This window comes from Leucopleurus acutus (genome assembly GCF_964270905.1).
Source record: "Leucopleurus acutus genome assembly, chromosome: 3".
NCBI classification, from domain to species: Eukaryota; Metazoa; Chordata; class Mammalia; order Artiodactyla; family Delphinidae; genus Leucopleurus; species Leucopleurus acutus.
Genome location: NC_139145.1, coordinates 163,501,869 through 163,513,637, shown reverse-complemented (window position 1 = coordinate 163,513,637; position 11,769 = coordinate 163,501,869).

Below are 11,769 nucleotides of genomic sequence, written 5' to 3'. Positions count from 1 at the left end.
TTAAATAGAGATTAAAAAACTTTAAGAGGAAAAATGCTGGATGGCTTTGGTGTCTTTTTTTTTTGAAGATGTGGTTTGGAGATGAATAAACATATAAAGAGGGAAAGAGAGAATGCTGGTTTTAGAAATGAGATATTGGGTAAAAAAGAGTGAGAGAAAGAAAAGGGTTAGAAGGGTTAAAAGCTGTTATATTTGTGAAACCACTATTAGGGATTATTCTGTAATTCACTGGAACTGGTCCATAATAGATTTCATGTGTTTGGTGGTAAATAACATCAATGTTTGAAAAAATGCCTTTTCCCTTTCCTGTTCATTGTCTCATGATTTCTGTGTTGTCTTTTCTGCTGTTCTTCCAAGAAGGAGGTCTCTGCAATTATGCCTTATCATTCAGTTTTTACTCTATTAGTATGTTTCTAACCCCAAATTTTACATTTTAGAATGTGGTTTAAATAATGGACCCAGTAAGAAAACAATCCCAGCTTCAACCTGGGGTCTGGAAGAATCAGACATGGTTAAGTAGTCTGCAGAGAGAAACTGGGGAAAAACCCTAATCAAAGTGCAAAGTTTTACAGTTTATGATGGAAGGAAAGGTTTGTAACTTCTGACATGAGGCCATAAGAACATTTTCACTTCTGTCTGAATCTTCTGGAACACATTTTCTGGAGGAAACCAGCTGTCATGGAAGGAGACTACCCTGAGTCTGCCATGCTGGGAGGAAGACCAAGTGGTCCCATTCTTTCCCATTGCTTCACCTATTGTGACAACTTCCAAATATATACATATGCCCCCTCTCTCTGAGCCTCAGAGTCATGTACCCACAGGTCTACTGCCCGTCTCTGCTTGGAAGTCCCATTCCACAAGCATCACAGTGTTAATTTTGGAGACTGCATACTTGATTTCTAGTCCCCCCAAATCTCTCCCTTCTCTAATTTCTCACCTTGGAAATTGGTTCCAACATCTACCCAATGCTCTATTCAAAATCTGAGTCAGCCTTCATTTCACCTTCTTTCAAACCTCACAACGAATCTATCCACAAGTACTAGTGATTCTCCATCCACCAGCGTACCTTGAATTGTTTTCAAGTTTTCTGCATCTCCACTGTCTGCATCATCATGTCTTTCAGTAACCCCTTAGCTGACTCCTGCCTCCTTTCCTGCTACCCTTCTATCCATTCTATCCTCACTAACTACAGTCACGTTTAAAAACGTTAGGTGGATCTTCCTGGGCCCCTGCATCAACACTTGAATGCTTTGCTAAGGCATTTGAGTACAATCCCAGTCACAGAATGTGACATATGTGGCCCTACATGGTCTTCTAATTCATCTTGTGTCCCTCTCCCCTCACTCAGTTATTCCAGCCCATAAGCCCTTTCTGACCTAAGGACCTTGGTAATGATTGTCCTTTGCCTGGACCATGCCATAGATTGTCACATTCTCAGCTTAAATGTCAGGGAGGCCTCTCATGATGGCCCCATCTAAAGTGGGTTCCCCCAGTATCTTCTATCATGGCATCCTATTTATTTACCATAATGTTTGTACCCACTCTAATTATTATTATTTTTATTGAAGTATAGTTGATGTATTATATAAGTTACAGGTGTACAGTATAGTGATTCACAATTTTTAAAGGTTATGCTCCATTTATAGTTATCATAAAACATTGGCTATATTCCCTGTGTTGTACAATATATCCTTGCAGTTTATTTTATACATAATATTTTGTACCGCTTAATCCCTAATCCCTATAGTGCCCTTCCCCCTTTCCCTCTTCCCACAGTAACTATTTTGTGTTTTTACATTTAATATCTATTGTCTAGCTCTTCATAGTGTCCTTTAAGCACCACACACTCGTGGCCCATATCTATTTTCTATACACCAGTTTGTCCTTTGTACTCAGCATAATGCCTGGCACATATGTGGTGCTCAATTAACTATTCTGTTGAATAAATTAACAAATACCAAAGGCTTGGGAAATCTCAAGACAACCATGTACTTGGTTTAGGGGAGAGATTGTGAGAAAGTATGCACTTCCACAGTGAGAAAGAGTGGAGAACTAGAAACAGAAGACCTGCTTTGAAGCGTATCACCTCAGCATTATACCAGGGAGACCTAGTCCCCACACATCTCCTGTTATACCTCTTGGACTAGTTGCCCAGCCTTTTATCACTCAGGTTCCCATCTTTCCCCTCATCCTAGAGATCCAGCTCCCAGGTCTCACTCTCAGCAGCCCTGCCCTCTTCTCTCTCATCTCCACCTGTGACTCCACCCTACCTAAGACCCGTCCCCACGCCCAAAATGCTCCTACCAGCAGCTTGAAACCACAAGTCTCCAGTTCCACAACTCAGTGAATGGGGGAGGTCTGGGAGGGGGCCCATAATCCTCCGTTCCTAGGTCCTACAACTGTGCTCCCAGCTCCCAAATTGACTGAGGTAGAGATGACTGTGGAACTTCCAAGCAAAGATGCCAAGTAAACAAGAGAGTACATGACTCTGAGGCTCAGAGGCGAGTTTTAGGCCAGATGTATACTTCTGTGAGTCATCACAATAGATAACACCTTGGGAAAAGATAAGACCCATAGGAAAAGGCATTTGAAGGAGGAGGAAAGAGGATGGTTGATGGAAATAAGAAAAAAATAACTGCTGTTACTGAACACCAAGTTCGTGTGCCTGATGCACAGTGAGGCCAAACAAGTTGAAATGTCAGAGTTTGGAGCAGAGAAAGGCTTATTGCAGGGCCATGCAAGAAGAACGGGTGGCTCATGCTCCCAAATCCCTGACCTCCCTGAAGGGTTTCAGCAAAGCATTTTTAAAGGCCAGGTGAGGGAGTGGCATGGTTGGTTGTTGAAAACTTCTTAGTGTCAGAATCCTTTGTTCTTGCAGCTGTCCATGTAGGTCAGGTCACGATGCTCTTGTAAACCTGCAACAAGACAAATGTTATTCTGTGTTCTGCAACTTTTTATCTCTATATGAATGGAAAAGTGTTATACCCTTAAAGGTCAGAGCCTTGAGAATGGGCTATCCTATATACTTCAGACTCTAGGCAATATTTTTAACTCAAAGCCAAAGCAGTAGAAAAACAAAGGTTAAAGTAAAAGAAACAAATCTAATATGGAGTCAGATTTGTTCTTCCCTGTTACACTGGGAGGAAAATAAAAGCTCTTCTTCTCCCCTTACACTTGGTCAGGATGGGAAGAGACTGTCTACAAAACATATCAGCTCCTGATATAATCTCTGCTTCTCAGACATCAACCTGGAGAAGCAAGGTGAAGGGACCTTAATGTATTTTTCTGGCTTTCGCTCCTAATATTACAATATCCCCAGTCTCCTACAATTTTACCCATGTCTTCCATGAAACCCATGAAGGTTTTGAGAAGTGCTTGGGAACTGGTCCTTTTTGCTACCATGTGGAGCTCACCGTTTCTCTATGCCCTCACTTGGCTGCCTGGGCTCCTGTAGCCAGAGTGAAAATAGAGTTACTCCCCAGCCACAGGCAACCTTCTGCCAGCTCCAGGCCTGGGAGCAAACCCCTGGGCCTTCCTGTGATGCCCCAGACTATCAAAAGGTTTTCATACCCTTTTCCTCATGGGTATGGATTGTTGTGTCTATAGAAAGGAATGGAATGGGAACAACCAGAAGAAAATGTAATCTTGGGCTAGGGTGAGCAATCTTATCTATAGAATTTTTGTGCCCCTTTTTTCATCCAGGCCTAAGGTGAGTACCAGTCCTCTTTCAAGATGTCCTAGACATTACAAAGCCAATAAAATCTCCTGAGATTCTGTGAGCCACATTGATCCCTGTTGCCTCTTTATGATAGAGTGTCCCCAAAGGACCATGGTGACTGCATAAAAAAAGAGAATGGCATTAATGATGTAGTTTAACCTCAGTTTTGTGTTTTAGACCCTCTTGAAGGATACCACCACTGCCAATACTGATCCAGACATTTACTACTGTCAATTAACCAGTCTCCAGAAAATTACTTTTAAGTTATAGGAGAAAGCATAATATTTTCTCTTCTTTTGGTGAATTTTAGCTTCTCAAGAGTTAGCCAAGCTACTGAGGAAGAGGGAGTTGGATTAACTCACAAGACAATACATTACAGTGTAAAGAAAAATTAAAGAGGAAGAGAAAAACATATAAGCATGTCATAAATCTTTTGCTAAGAATTATAAATCCAATTTATTTACCCATTAAAAAAGAACTGTCATTAGTAAAAATGGTGATGTTAGCCTAGATGGTAACAAATAATGCAATGAATAATCTGCATAGCAATTAGGAACCAAATAATAATCTCTGAGACATATATTATCAGGTTGCACTGGTTGCAAAATCGATATGACACTGGACTGCTGTGAAAAGCTGCAATGACTCTGGAATTAGGGAATTTGGGCGTTGTGAGTAGGAGTGGTATTTACTTGGTTTTCAGCTCTTGAAAGAGGCAGTTTGTTTGGGAGGTGGGTGGCTTTGTGTACAGCATATGTGGCATATTTAATTCTACACAACATGGATAGAATACAATTGTTATATTGACTACTTTGTATTCCAATGCGTCCTTTCTCATCATATTTCTGTTTTGACTCTTGTTGCTGCCTTTACCTTCTATCCTAAAAATTTTACACCCCTTGGAAGCATGAAGAACCCTGATTGTTAGACTTAATAAGAGGATGTGCCATGTGCTACGTCAAAGCAGGTCCTGATTTTATTAAGTTGCATTAAACTTGACAATTGTTGGCCCTGAGCACATTCAACCTCTGTCTCCCTGTGGTCAGGAGTAATGTAGAAATTTTAATATGATTCTCTGCGGTGGCTGATTTGAATTTCTAGGACAGTAATTAGGGAAGAGGACATGTTCTCCATTGAAGACTGCCTCTCCCACGTGTTATCTCAAATGAAACAGCTTCAGGGTGTATTTAAAATGCCCACTGCTGTAGTCTGTGAGAGTCTACAAAGAGACAGGTTTATTAGACTTGGCATCCTTCTTTGCTAAGTCAAGAGCTGTGCAACATACTGGCTTGCCTTCAGAAGTTGAAGGAAATCTACCAGCCTGGCCTTACCCTCATGTAACACACAGTTACACCCCCATAGTTGTGGGGCTTGTTCTTCTAAAACCCAGCTGCCAGTCTTTGAAAAGAAACCTATTTGACTCGCAGTCGTGCAAATCTGCAATTTCCTGCACTATCCGGATCAGAAATTCAAGTGGAATGAGCAGAAATAGCCACCGTTTTTTTTTTTTTTTTTTTTTTGAGAGTCAGAGTTAATGAGTGCCTATCAACTGCTTATATAGACGATAATTTGACATGGTGAAGAGACTTAGGACAGAAATGTATGGGCTGGTGATATTTAAAAGTCAAAGCTTCTAGATTAGAATCTGGGCTATAAATATGCTATTATTTTGGTGTTTGTTTCAAAAATTGTATTTAGTTTCATTTGAAAGTTTAGTCTAAGTTCCAGTGACCTGATATATAATAAACTACGTATGTATGTGTATCTATCCATATATACTTACATATATGATATATATATACACATATATACATAAAAGGATATAGATGTTAAAAGAATATATAAAAATGATCCATATATGCCATTTTATATCTATATCCTTTCTCTCTCTTTCTCTCTCTGTAGACATATGTATGTATACATATATATTTTTTTCCTTCTTATATATTTTCTTTTCTTTAGGGAGAAAACAATTTTTCCATTGGAAAGAAACATTGTTCACTTGTAAAGGCAACTGAAAAAGAAAAAGAAACATTGGACTGCATCAATTTGCTGAAATTTCAGTCTTCTCTAGGCAAAGTGGACTCTTGTTGGCCTTGAAGAATATGTGAGTAAATACCAGACACCGAAGAATGTCAACTTGGCCTTTTCTATGAAGATAATGTCTTGTAACTGCTTTCAGTGCTGAGAAAGTAGCTTAAAAGGATAACAGAATTACACCTGGTGTTTCTTTTTCTTTCTACTGTTTAAACAAAAAACTTCCTCTTTGGAGGAAGTTAAGGTTCCTGAGACCTATATTTACTGCTGATTTTTAACCATGACGTTTACTTCTTCATTCTCATGTTACATCTTGGTCATCAAAACAGTCTCATGTTGTACAGCCTCAAAAGGGCGCCCTTCATGCTCAGTGACCACTCTGTTCTCCCTCCCAGGATAAGCTGCGTCCCTAGGGCCATCTGGGAAGAGATGGGCTATCAGTTTCCTCCTCAGCAGTGGAAAGATTTGGTCATTTTTCTAGTGTTCCACCATTCTGGTAACTTGGCCACTGTTTTTCAGTTTCTTCTGCTCCTACTGTAACAGTACAAACCTGACTCCATATTGGATCTTTTTCTTTAGCTCTAACTGTTGTGCTCTGTTGCCTGTGCTTAGTCATGCTGGCTCTGTGCATTTTGTAAAAGAATGTTGCCTCTAGCCTGAAATATACATGATAGCCCATTCTCAAGACTCTGACCTTTAAGGTATAACACTTTTCCTGTTCATAGAGAGACAGAAAGTTGCAGAACAGAAAATAACGATCGTCTTGGAGGTTTATAGGAACATTGTGACCAGAGCTGCTGGGACAGCTGCAAGAACAAAAGATTCCTGCACCAAGAAGTTTGCAACGAGGAGACACACCCCTTCCCCTTTTAGTATAAAAGAAGCCTGAATTCTAACTCGAATAAGATGGTTCTTTGGGACACTAGCCCATCATCTTCTCAGTCTTCTGGCTTTCCCAAAAACTCATTATTCCTTGCCCCGACACCTTTCCTCTCAATGTATTGGCCTGTCTGCGGTGAGCAGTACAAGCTTGGACTCTGTACACTACTGCCACCTGCTGACCAACTCTGTCTCTCTCTCTCTCTCAATGTCTCAAGTTCACATTCCCCAAGGAAAACCTGATCCTGTCAGCCAGTCACTACCTGGCCTCTGCACACGTGCCTGTTGGCATTGGATGAGACCTCCATCCCTGGTCTAACCTAGATGGCATCAGAGCGGTGGGGTCACGTGGCAAAGCACAAAGTGACTTGTGCCTCCTGTATTGAGGGCAGGTTTCTCTCAGGAGGGGTTTGGACATTTCTCTGGACTGTATCTAACTCTGGCCCCATGTAGGAGATGACAACCCTGCCTCACAGGGTGACGGTCAGGCCTGAAAGAGATTGCCAAGTGCCCAGCATGGTGGAGGCTTAGCAAAGCAATAGGCTTTCCCTGTGAAATTTCTTGTTTGCTTTTGCCTTTTTTATTTGTGTGTCTCAAGAGTGATGCAGATGAGTCGTATTTAGGATACAGCAGGAAAATAATATATTTTATTTTTGTATGACGATGATGATGATGATGTGATGATGATCAAGGCCACCCACACTGAATGCTGTCCATGTGCCAGGCACTGTGTTAAGTGCTTTGCATGAATTATCTTATTTCATCCTCATCTTAATACTACGGGATAGGTTCTGTTTTTGTCCCTATTATATTGAGGAGGCCACAGAGACACTCAGAAAGATTAGGTAACCTTCCCAAAGTCACATGCTTGTGGACTTGGTTTTGAACTTTACTAAAGAACTGAAACTTCAAACAGCAAGTAGGTTGAATTTTTAGTTTCTGGAAAGTTATTTTGGTGACTGTCTTGCTGTTAGAGAATCATTAGTACTTTGTTAATTTATAATATTATACATCCCCAAAGTGGCTGGAATATAATGGTGCACATGAAACTGACTTTTAAAAATTACTAGCCATCAGTTTAAATGTTAAGGATATCAGACAAATCAATGTTAAACTGAGACAAGAGAACTTTCTACAAGTGACTTCTGGGTATGTACATATAACAGAGAAATTGATAAAGTTATATTTTAAGAAAGCAATCAAGCATAAAATCTGTAAGCCATACTTTTCTCATGGTGGTTATAGAAACGGATGCTCTGAATTTACTGTTAATTTGGATTGATGTATATTCCACTAGCAGCTCATGAAAAAAATGTTCTCCATGTTTTATTTTCAAAAATATGATGTACAACCATCGCAACCAGCACATTTGATACCTTATGTTAAATATGGAGTAATTTTGAATAAACAACCTATTTTCATTATTTGATTCTGTCATCAACGGCATAAACACACCTTGTTTATTTCAATGTCTGGAGCTTCTGCTCTAAGGACATCTGTGAACAATTATATCACCCCACCATCTTGACCCACCTTTTTTTAAATAAAAAAGAAGAAGAATTTGCTTTTTTTCTCACCTCTCTACCTACTGTTAATGTACTTATATTTATTACTTCTAAGTGAGATGACAAACATATCAATAGCTCTTCTCTTTGAGAAGGTCAAAGGGTGTGACATTTGGATATTTTTTGAGGATATTTGAAATGCATCTTTTAATATATTGGGTAACAGCTTTCTCAGCTTTCATTGAAAGAAAACAATAAATCATTCTTTACATTTAGTAATTTAAGTAAATTTACAGCAAAGAAGTAAAAGAAGCATCAGTTTAGTAGTTTTGGAAATAGATGAAGAATGAAACTCTCTACTAAGGCTTAGTGTAGGTAATAAAAATCAAAAAGACAAGGGACAGAATTTTCATAATATTAAAATATGATCAGTGTGAAATATGCTGCTGTACCTTCTTATAATAAACTGCCATGGCAAGTGCTATAAATCAAACCCATAAAGTTGTATAAGTAGAATTTACATACCTGTGTATACAGGCTTAAGTGATGTGCATGTGGAGTGAATGAATGAATCTTAGAGATGGTACAGGATAGTGTTTAATTGCACAGACTTCACTACTTAGATTCAAATCCTAGCTTTATCACTTCCCAGCTATGTGCTCTTGAGCAAACTGCTTAATTTCTCAGGTTTTTATCTTATATGTATAATATAAATAGTAGTGGTACCTACCTCATAGTATTGTTACGTGGATTAAATGATTTAACATATAAAGGATTTAGACCTTCTCTGGCACATGTGTGCTTATATGTGTTAGCTCTTGTTATGCGATTGTTTTTCATTCTCCTTCTTCTAGAAAGAATAGAGTCGAAGCTAATAATAATAGGACTAATCCATACTGAGATGATGAAAAACACTCAACCATCACAAGGATAGACTTCTGAAGTGGGTCCAATCCTAATGAGTTAATGAAAATCTCCGATACCCAGAACAAGAGTGACCTACAAGCAGAAAACAGAACGTCAGCTTGTCTGCCTCCTCCCATCAGTTGATGGTGAGGGCTTGAAATGATGAATTGAGAAGTTGACGAGGTCAGTGTGAACGCAGGGGAGGAGCAAGGTGTGACTGAGTGAGGTTGCCAAGTGCCCTGGAGCTGGGAGTGCCTAACATGCACCGCATATTTGCCTTCCTCCACCTACTGCAATTTCATGCACCCAGACCTGCTGATTGAGCCAAACCACTTCTGGAAGAATTCAGAGTGAGAGAGACAGTTTATCTCTGTCATTTTAGCCAGGACATAGGTCTCCATGCTTCTATCAGCTGAGGCCAAATGTTCAGCCAAGCACAGACAGGAAATCCTGCAGCTGCTGGCCAAATAGTCCTTTATCATGTGAGGTGGAACCACTTTGCTAAAATTTCCTCTTCCTTGGCAAAGGCCTCTGTTAAATGCTCCTGGACAATATATTTGTGATGCCCTTTATTATGGGCTTTTAATTTTTTATCACAAAGTAAAAATTTTTATCATCTATGAAGAATTTCTGTACCGCTACCTTGAAATTCCCAAAGGATCTTGTCTAATTCTATTATTTATTCTCCTTAGCAGTAACTCACTAGTCAGTTAAATCTGCAAGTCTTATGAATCATCTTAGCAATTGCTGATGCACATTGAAATCAGCATATCAAGCATGTTGGATTATATGAAGAAGCCTGAAAAATAAAGCATTTTATATACATTATCTCATTAAGATTTATAAGCATCCTAGAGGGTACCTATTATCAGTATTCCTATTTTACAGATGAGAAAACTGAAACTTAGAGAGATAAGTACCTTTTCCAAAATTAACCACCTAGAGGTTGATTTAGCTGGAATTTCAGGTAGATTGGACTCCAGAATCAGAGCTCCTCAGGTTATTTGTTTGTTTGTTTGTTTGTGTTTTTTCTGAGGCACTCTTCCTCTTGATGTAGGAGAAGGGTTTTGTGGCCTTGTGAAATTTAGTTCCATGAAAAAGAGACAAAATCAGAATGGCCAGGTTATAATTATCTGGTATTCAAACGTTACATAGGAATTGACTAAGCACCAAGGGTAGGAAAGATCAACTGGACTGGGTCACACCACTGGACAGGTCGGTCTTACTACTCAAGGTATAAGCAGAGTGTCCCTTGGGCTAGCACAGCCTTCTTTCCTGATCAGGTATCAGGTTTTGGTTGGAGTCATCAAGAAGGACTGGGCGATGGAGTATTAGAAATGGAACATCATTTGGGAGTAGGAGGAACCAGATAGGGTTGGGGGTATATGGTCTCTTGATATTGATAAGTTCTATGTTATGTGTTCATAAAATAACTGAAGAAACCTACTAAGTTCTCATTTAATGTAAGACTGCAAATAATTATGCAAGTGAGAACAAAACACAACCTGAAAGGAGTCCCTCTGGATGCACTGGTTACCTGAATGATGGCAGATGCATGGTTTAACAGTGATGGGAAATACACCATATTCTGCTGCAAAGAACTCACCCTTTCAGATGCAAATAATCACGATGGAGAGGGTGGAAAAGGATATAAGACAGGATGGGATAATTTTTGAAATTTGGTAACTTCAATCTATTTTTGCATGCTTTGACCATATTAATGCTGTTTTCTTTCAAGACAAGTTTTGATCAAAATATTTGTGAACATGGGATTGAAAATAACAGGATAGAGCCCAATTCCACTCATGCCCATGGCAGCCCCCACAGACTTTCTACCCACTGCCGTGTGGCTGACAGGATCTTGGTGCTCAGACCGGGTGGCAGGCCTGTACCTCTGAGGTGGAAGAGCCGAGTTCAGGACACTAGTCCACCAGAGACCTCGCTGCTCCATGTAATATCAAACAGTGAAAGCTCTCCCAGAGATCTCCATCTCAATGCTAAGACCCAGCTCCACTCAATGACCAGCACGCTACAGAGCTGGACACCCTATGCCAAACAACTAGCAAGACAGGAACACAACCTCATCCATTAGCAGAGAGGCTGCCTAAACAGACACCCCAAAACAAACTACCAGATGTGGTTCTGCAAACCGGAAAGACAAGATCCAGCCTCATCCACCAGAAAACAGGCACTAGTCCCCTCGAGGCACCAGGAAGCCTACACAACCCACTGAACCAACCTTACTAACTGGGGACAGACACCAAAAACAATGGAAACTACGAACCTGCAGCCTGCAAAATGGAGACCCCAAACACAGTAAGATAAGGAAAAGACAAGACAGAAAAACACACAGCAGATGAAGGAGCAAGGTAAAAACCCACCAGACCAAACAAATGAAGAGGAAATAGACAGTCTACCTGAAAAAGAATTCAGAGTAATGAGAGTAAAGATGATCTAAAATCTTGGAAATAGAATGGGGAAAATACAAGAAACATTTAACAAGGAACTAGAAGAACTAAAGAGCAAACAAACAATGATGAACAACAAAATAAATGAAATGAAAAATTCTCTAGAAGGAATCAGTAGCAGAATAACTGAGGCAGAAGAATGGACAAGTGACCTGGAAGATAAAATAATGGAAATAACTACTGCAGAGCAGAATAAAGGAAAAAGAATGAAAACAATTTTGACAGTCTCAGAGACCTCTGGGACAACATTAAATGC